Raw genomic sequence first — 8,742 nt, 5'->3', positions numbered from 1 at the left:
AAGCGTTTTCCCAGGACGCTTTACTGCTCAGAGACCCAGGAGAGGGCTCAGTGTGTGTGTGTGTGTGTGTTCAGTCAGGCATATTTCCAGATGGTACCGTTCCTCTACTGTCCTGTTGGTCTGAGCTCTGCACAAACACACACACACACACACACACACATACACACACTGGTTTGAAATTCTATACGTCAGCAGATATTCAAATGCTTTCATGACTTTATTCAGTGTTTACACTCGGACTGAAATGTCTTCCAGCACTTCTATTTTAACTGCTATTTCAGTGTTCGGTATTTCTGTTGTTTGAAATGTTTCATCAGCAAAATTTCACATCAACTTTCTTCAGGAAATTTAACCATTTCTAGTTTTTTATTAACTGTGGAACAAATGACTTGTACTGTGAAAGGTGCTGCTCACAGTGACCAACCCACAGAGGATTATTACCCAACTGGGCTTTATCGTACGATATCATCTTACAGCTCTGTTTTAGTTTTACGGCCTGCAGCTTTACTGTTTGTATCATCATTTTCAGAGCGGTAAAAACCCACCATACGCCAGCTGTCCACAAACAGCAGACAGACACAGTTAGCAACTAGCTGATGAAGGAAATATAACATTTAGCAGCTGAAGAGATATTTTTGGAGACCAAACCAGAGCTAAAAGGACAGAGAATATTGGATTTACATTTATCAGACGGACAGAAACACGACTCCAAATGAATGATGGTGCACCTTATAACACCTGATCCTGGTTCTGAGAAACCAGGATACTGTTGCTTGTGAACACCTGATCCAGGTTTCTGAACGTAGAAATCAAGATACAACTGCACACAGATGATCAGAAACCATACTGTTAAAATCATGTAAACGGGGATATTAGTATCCAGGTTTTTGATGTAAACATCATATATGATCATATCGTCATGTGATCAAGACCAGGATAAGACTCAAACAGGGATATTAATGTAAACACACACCACATGTTGCTACATGTCTGCTTGATAAGTAAATAAGCAACTGCTTACTATATTCTCTAACTTTATTAGATGATAATATGTCAATATGTAGTTATTGTGCTTCCCCCAAGAGGCCAAAACAGATTGAATGAATGCAGGTTTAAGCTAAACATAAGAGTTAGCATAGACTCACAATGGACAGTAAAACATATTTCAAAGTTGATGCAGCAGAACCTGAGATATCCTCTTTTTATTCCACACATTCTTCTTCTTCATGGAAACCTGGTGCCTACACTACCCACAATGCAGCTGGAGCTTGTGGTGTGTTATACTAATAGCAGCTAATGTAGCCTGGAGCTGCTAAGCCTCCAGCAGAGATGAGGAGCTACAGAGGTCCGCTAACGTCTCTCTGCTAACACCCACACACCCACATTCTTTCACTTCTCAGACTCTTCAGCGCCAGCTGACACTGACTCAAGTGACATCACCAGTGACATCATCAGCCGCCTCTGGAGACATATGCAGTAGTACTCCCCAACACCTGGAAACACACTTTAGTATTCAGTGAGAGTTCAGCTGCTGTCTGTTCAAGTCTTCAGTCACACTCTATATTATGTTTCCTTCATCTGATTATGTGTTCATGTGTCTTCACATTTTTATTGATATTCAAATTTAAAATCCAGATTCATAAGTGTTTGTTATCTGCTGTCTTTCCTAAGCGTTACTGACCGACAGCAGCAGTGTTATCATGACTGAAACCACTTGTGTTTCCACTGGAAGTGTTTAAACTGAGTGAAATATTTAAAACCTATTTATTACGATTTTTTTTTCCGCCTGATCAATCCACAAGAATAAAAAAAGAACATCTGGAGGTTTGAATGTTGTTTGTAGTTTAAGAGAGAAACCAGACTGACGCAGATGTTTCTGACCTTCGTTCGTCATGGAAACTATCAGCTGCTGTAGCTTCAGGTTGCAGTCACTCAAAGCACCAACAGTAGTAAACATCAGCTAGCATGACACTTCATTTTTGTTGGTTAAAAGTTTTTTCTGCTCACAGTGTTAAACAGATTCTGTCTGTTGAAGCTGTGAGACTATTAATTCCATTTAGAGAGTGACGCTTAAAGTCAGAATATTCTGAAGTTGAGGCGCTCGGCGGCACTGTGAGCTGTGAAAAGGCTCTCGGCTCTGTCAGGGACATGAAACAGCAGCCGGTTCACAGCAGCAGGCAGAGCTGGTTTATGCTGGAAACAGTGACGACCTGCAGAAACACTCAGAGGTTCAGATGCTCTGAAGACTCTGGTAACTGCAAATATTTTAATATTAAAGCCCTTCAAAACTTCAAATCTTATGCATTTCTCTTCTCAGCCCCATGATGCATTGGGGGAATTATGAGCACAGCTTTGCTTTCTTGCTGAGAGTTAGATGAGAGGAGTGATATCTCACTCTTATCTGTCCACTGTTTAGAATAGTATTAGGATTTGTATAACAGCGGTTTGTTGTATTTACACTTTGTTCTTGCCTGAATTAAACAAACCAGATATAACATGTTGATTAATGAGTTTTAGAGCTGCTGCTAGCAAGCTGTTTCTCTCTGTGTCTAGTCTTTGTGCTAAGCTAAGTTAGCCAGCTGTAGCTTCATATTTACTGTTCAGACACTGTACAGACAGAATGAGCATATTTACCAAGATGTCAAACTTTTTCGTTTAAACATAATAAGATAATAGTACGTCTGCGTTCTACAGCGGGACGAGAGGGCGACCTGCAGAAGGGACTCAGGCAGCAGTAACAGAAATATACGTTAGCATTAGCTACGTGATGTTGGACTGTTTGTCTGCTTTGTTCTGTTCTACCTTCCTTTATCTATTTCTTTTATAAAAGTTTAAACTACTAAACATTTTAATGTTTTACACTGTTTATTTAAAGTATCTTGAGTTGCAAGTAACTAAGTGTTGTTACTTAAATACATTTTTGCAGTACTTACTTGAGTATTTCCATTTGAAAACTTTTCCATTTGAAAACTTTGTTAGCTAGTTCAAACTGGCTCCACCTGGAGCAGCCACAACAATAAAATACTGCTTATTCATTGACTCATCAGTATTAACAATGTATTTTTACTTCAGTACTTTAAGTATATTTAGCTGGTAATACTTCTATACTTTTACCTAAGTAGGATTTTAAATGCAGGACTTTTACATGTGATGGCATATTTGTACACTGATGTATTGGTACTTGAGGGTGTGAGTACTCGGTGTTGGTGTTGGAGACTCGGGTGTCTGCAGGTCTTAGCTGGATCCTTCTGAACAGGAACTTTTACCTGCTGAACTCATAAACCTCTGTGACATTTGGAAACACATTTACACTCTCATTTAATTTAATAGATTCAAACGCAGCGTTCAACATGTCTGTGTGTGTGTTTGCATGGTGTTCACTGGGAAGAGCATAAGCAGACTTCTTGTTCGGCTGTAACTCAGCACCCCCCCCCGCCCCCCCCCACCCCACCACCCCACCACCCCCCCTCTCTCTCTCTGTTTGCTCCATTTAACTGAAGCCACCAGCTACATGAATACCCATGAACAGCCAGGAGCTCTGCCAAAAGCTCCATTACAATCTGCCCTCCACCCCCCCCCCCCCTCTCTGCTGCCTCCCTCCCTCTCTCTCCCCCCTCTTCTCCTCCTCCTCTTCTTCTCTCACTCTGAATCACTCTTGAACTTCCACTAAACCAAAAAATATGCAACCGCCCGAACGTTACACCCATATGTGACAGTGTAACATGTGACTATGACACCATGTTCATCAGTCTGCTGATAGAACCGCCTCCACTCTGCTGGTCCTTGGAGTCCCTCAAGGAAGCAGTCTAGGCCCCCCCGCATTTTTTAAAATTATTTTTATTTATTTTTTGATAGAACTTTATTTTTTCACCTTTTTGATTTAACAACACAAGAGACACAACAGTCACATGTCCAGAGGAGTGAACCCAGCAGCACCAACGGAGGAGACGTGTTCGCCGTCTCTCAAATATCTTTTCAAGATGAATGCAGCTCGTTAACTCATACGAGTAGGTGGATGGTTGCATTTCCAATTTAAGATAATTAGCCATCTAACTATTAGAGTAGAGAGGGGAAGGGCACCCGCATGAAGACTTCAGAGTTTTGTTTTTGTTTTTTGTTTGTTTTTTTTGGAGAAAGGCCAGAAGGTGTAACGGCTGTGTACGGGTTGATTACTGTTATTGACAGGGTGTTAAAAACAGATTTATAGGAAAGAAGCAGTCAGAACATACGCAGCAGTACGGCTGACGACTGTCTATCACGTCTAGGGTGATAAACCTGCTTTAATCTTTGCTGGTCTGACTGTCGTCCGATACATACGGTGTATAAACTGTCTGATGATATCGTGGTACACATCACAGTTCTGTGGAGTGATTTTGATCTTTGGGCGTCAACGGTTTGTACGCTCAGGTCTGAATCAGCGCTCGAGTCGATGAACTTGTTGGTTAAGTTTCTTTTCACACGGAGAAAAATCCAAACAAACCAAAATGCATCTCTAAAACCATGTGAGAGTGTTCTCTCCTCTCATTGGTCAGATGTGATGAGTTTCTTTTCAAATTCCTGATTGTATTATTTCTGCCGTTCTACAATATTTCTAGTTTTTTGGCATAAAAAAGAAAACTTATAAAGAAGCACGATTGTAAAAATGATGATGATGACACATGTCTGGTTATGAGAGGTGAAGCGTGATTCCACTTTGTTCCGTCTGTTCCCGCCATGTAGCCGGTTAGCTAACGCTACTCTGCCAGCTGTTTGCAGATATCAGACTGAAACAGCAGCAGCAGATTAATCCGTTTCTTTCTATCTGTGGCTCGGCAGGTAGAGCAGAGTGTTCGTTAATCACAGGATCGGCGGTTCGATCCTCAGCTGCTCAAAGTGCAACATGATGGAGATGCTGCAGATGACGGTCAGTTCAATAATGAACTAACCAGTATCGTGTGTGTATCAAAGCCTGATATATCTGATTAAAACACGTCAGTGAGTCTCACCGCTGCACTGGGTCACATGTTGCTTCATCATGAAGTTAGTTTGTTTAGAAACGGCTCCAAAGACTAATAACAGCATCATGTTTTCAGTCTCCAGAGAGTAGTTCTGTGTACGGCAGACGCTACTGAGCATGTGCAGGAACGTGATTCTGTTTACAGCTTCGTTAGCTTGTTGCGCTGCAGATAAACAACCTCTGACTTTGTCCTACATTGTTTGTTGTAAAGACACATTCCTGGTCGATGACTTTGTACAGTTTTAGTTTTATAAATAATATATAATATTATAAATCGTTGTGCTGGGTTTCAAGAAGCACAGCTCTACAACGAGACTCACTCTCAGCTCTCCCAGCTTTGGTTTGAGAGTCGTATCCCACTGAACTGTCTCTGGCCAAGTTGCATTGTGGGTAATGTACGCACCAGGTTTTGACAAAAAAAAAATTACATTTCTGGTTCTGCTGCATCAATTTTGTTCCTCTTTTCCATAGTGAGTCTGACAACGTTACAGGAGTGTAATGATGAATCTAAGCTGGATAGAAGAAATACTTTCTGATTAATCGTGATTCTTATTTGAATGATCCAATATTGATTCTTGAAATTCAGAGGTTGATCTTTGCATTTGTGTCTTTACTCAGTAAACATGCACTAAATGTTAAGTGTAAGCAGTGGTTACTTATTGTAAGTGGTCTATAATAATAATAATAATCTTATTTTAAGTTAAAAAGTACCGTAGATGCTAGCTGCTATATTAGCTGCCTTGAATCACGACAGTCCTGTAAACCGTGACGTGAACAGTTTGCAGGACTGTGGTGACTCAGGATCTGATCTGAGTTCTCCGTTTGTGTTTGTTAACGAGATATTTTATCTCCGACTACGAGATGTTAAACGGTGGAAGTGGACTGAACAGTGTGCAGGTTCTGCTGTACTCAGTGTGTCTCTACCTGCCGGGCGGCTAATTACATGACTGATGTCCTGTCAACACAAGTGCAAATACAAACGGTGCCGATGAATTAACAAGCAGACTTTCAGTTTCTGTCTGTGAATCATTAGAGTTGAAACAGTCCATGAGTTGCTGTATGATGATGCAGGTCTGTTATTATTCTTGCTCAACTGTTAATATAATATATTTAATGTGTTTTAGTCTTTTTGCATTTGCTCAACAGTCCACAGTTTAACAGTTGAGATTAATGTTCACAAGGAGACAACAGTGCTGCTCAGGTGTTGAATGTAGAAGAAATTCAATTTCCCAGAATAAACTGAGAAGTGCTTCATATAATATTAATATATTATTGGATGTAACTGAATCAAGAATCAAAATGAATGGATTGTGGACTTCAGGACTTTAGTCTCCTCCAGTCAGAGACACGTGTTTGTTCTTCTTCTTCCTTCAGCTGGATGTTTGTTCTTCTTCTTCTGTGCAGAATGATGTTTGTGCAGAGTAGGGGTCTTATTTGGCAAAGCACAAACAACGTATACGTACAACGTATTTGTTAAAAATTATTTGCAGGTCGGTTACATCACTATCTCAGTGTCTCTCCTCTGCTCCGCTGTGACGTCTATCAGCAGGTCTAAACGAGGGGAGTCACATCCACCTGCTACATGACGCACATTTCCTAATTTGGACATCAGTCCTGGAGTCGGGGGTGTTCCCCAGAGATAAAACTGAACTACTGACACAAGTGAAGAGCTCCCCAGAGATCACTTCATCAACACTTATTGTAACACTTTAATTTTCTAAAACTAAAAGCGTAATAAAAACAAAAAGTTTTAAACCTCTTTCCACTTTTATTCAAATACAAATACAAATAATTTTGCTGCCTCAACAAATACAAATACAAACATCCCTAGTGCAGTTTGTTTTCATTCATGTGCATGATTTATGACATCACAACTAGTTTGGAGCCAATCGTGATCCAGTATTGGACCGACACACACTTGAAGCCTCCAGTAAACAAACACTGAGGATGAACTTTATTTTGAAGGAGGAGACATCTGGTGTCCAGCAGGAAAACTTTACAAATCAACAATATTTACAGATTCTGTTGTTTTTGTTGTTTTTTTTTTAAGAGGGAGGAATAGATGTAACTTTAGGAATGTCTAACTAGGTAAGTAACCTTTTTAATGGGAAACAGCATGTTTTTATACGTCTGAAACTAGTCTGGAGAGGATCTTTAAAATGTTTTCCTCACTGGAAGAAAGACAACCTCGGAACAAAAGTACAATAAAGTATCTGTCCACATACTTTTGGCCATATAATGTGTGTGTGTGTGTGTGTGTGTGTGTGTGTGTGTGTGTGTTTCATTCTGTCCTCTCTGCTGTCTCCGCCCCTTCCAGGCAGAGAGAGTGATGACCGAGCCTCCCGATTGGCTGTGAGTGAGGCTCATGTCCCTCCTCCTCCTCCTCCTCCTCCTCCTACTCCTCTCTCTCTCTTTCTCTCTCTCAGCCTGAGAGGGAGGGAGGGAGAGTGAAAGTGGAGAGGCAGGCAGGCAGACGTGTTGCAACAGATGGCTTTACCAGTGGCGGTGGCTCGGCGGCGGCTGCACCGAGGAACTCTGGGACGCCGTTAGAAAGACAGAGAGAGAGAGAAGAGAAGAGAAGAGAAGAGAGAAGGAGGGAGGGGTAAGAAAGTCACAGCGCTGAAACAGAGCGAGAAAAAGGAGACCGAGAGAGACCTCCCCCCCCCCCCCCTTAACTTTCTGTCTTCGTCTCTAGACAGACAGACAGGAAGACATGTCAGTGTGAGCGCAACTTGTGTGGATTTGCTCAAAAGAAAGACAAAAAAAAAAAAGCAGCTTTATGGAAGAGATGACTTGTGTGATTTGAGCCTTCATCCTCCTCCTCCTCCTCCTCCTCCTTCCTTCCTTCCTTCCTTCCTGGGGGTCAGAGAGGAGAAGAACACCTGCCGACAGCAAAGGAGGTCCAGAGGAAGGAGACGCAGCAGCAGCAGCAGCAGCAGCAGCAGGAGGTACAGGAGTGTTTCTACTCTCTTCTACTTTATTATTTTACTTCTTCTTCTTCTCTGCTGCTGCTGTGAGGTCGTCATTTATGGGCTTATTTGTAAAGTGTGTGTGTGTGTGTGTGTGTGTCAGTTCTGCTCTACTTCACTGTGTGTCAGTTTCTGTGGTCAGAGCAGCTTTGTTACTCTGTGTGTGTGTGTGTGTAAGTGTGTGTGTTGCTCTACTTTTCTCCTGGCGTTAGTTTTGAGGCCATGTTGTCACTTGTCACACTTGTTTTGCAGCAGTGTGTGTTTCACGTGCTGCTTTATTAACTGTGTGTGTGTGTGTGTGTGTGTGTGTTTATTGCTTCCTGCTTTAAGAACACGTGGGAGTGTGTTTTAGCTGCGCAACACTGAGGTCAGTCAAGAGAGAGAGAGAGAGAGGGAGAGAGAGAGGGAGGAGAGGAAAGAAAGAAATAAAGAAAAAAGGAGGGATGAATGTAGGGAGGAAGGAAGGAAGGGAGGGAGGGAGGGAGGGAGGGAGGGAGGGAGGGAAGCTGTTCCACCCAAGCTCTGCTTTTATTATAATGATATTTTTTTATGTTTTCCTTACTAAGTAACAAACGGCTTCACAGGGAATATAAACACAGAAAAACAGCTCATAAAAAGAAAAAGTTCTCCAGACAGAAACAATAACGGCAGAGAGACGCTGCCGTCACATCAAACTGTCACACACAGAAAAGTTTGGTGTCTGATCCTCAGCAGACGACATGAAGAGGATGAAAGTCTGCTGTGTATCAGAGGGGGGGAGGAGGAGGAGGGGGGGGG

At 41.9% G+C, this 8,742-nt stretch overlaps 1 protein-coding gene across 6 annotated transcripts in view; it reads left to right on the top strand.

The window, feature by feature from the left end:
• The first annotated feature begins 3,696 nt into the window (after positions 1-3,696).
• Positions 3,697-8,742, top strand: part of LOC121896268 (extracellular sulfatase Sulf-2-like) — a 97,154-nt gene continuing 92,108 nt past the window's right edge. For 4 of the 6 annotated variants that reach the window (XM_042410052.1, XM_042410053.1, XM_042410054.1 and 1 more), the window contains exons 1-2: positions 3,698-4,007; positions 7,314-7,944. The gene's annotated coding sequence lies outside the window, so the exon portion shown is untranslated. Of the gene's footprint in view, positions 4,008-7,298; positions 7,945-8,742 lie in introns of those variants that run through there. The other 2 variants (XM_042410055.1, XM_042410051.1) reach the window with 2 other exon arrangements.

Source organism: Thunnus maccoyii, chromosome 4 (genome assembly GCF_910596095.1).
Source record: "Thunnus maccoyii chromosome 4, fThuMac1.1, whole genome shotgun sequence".
NCBI classification, from domain to species: Eukaryota; Metazoa; Chordata; class Actinopteri; order Scombriformes; family Scombridae; genus Thunnus; species Thunnus maccoyii.
Note: the sequence above shows the minus strand (reverse complement) of the source record. Positions and strands in the feature narration are given on the sequence as shown.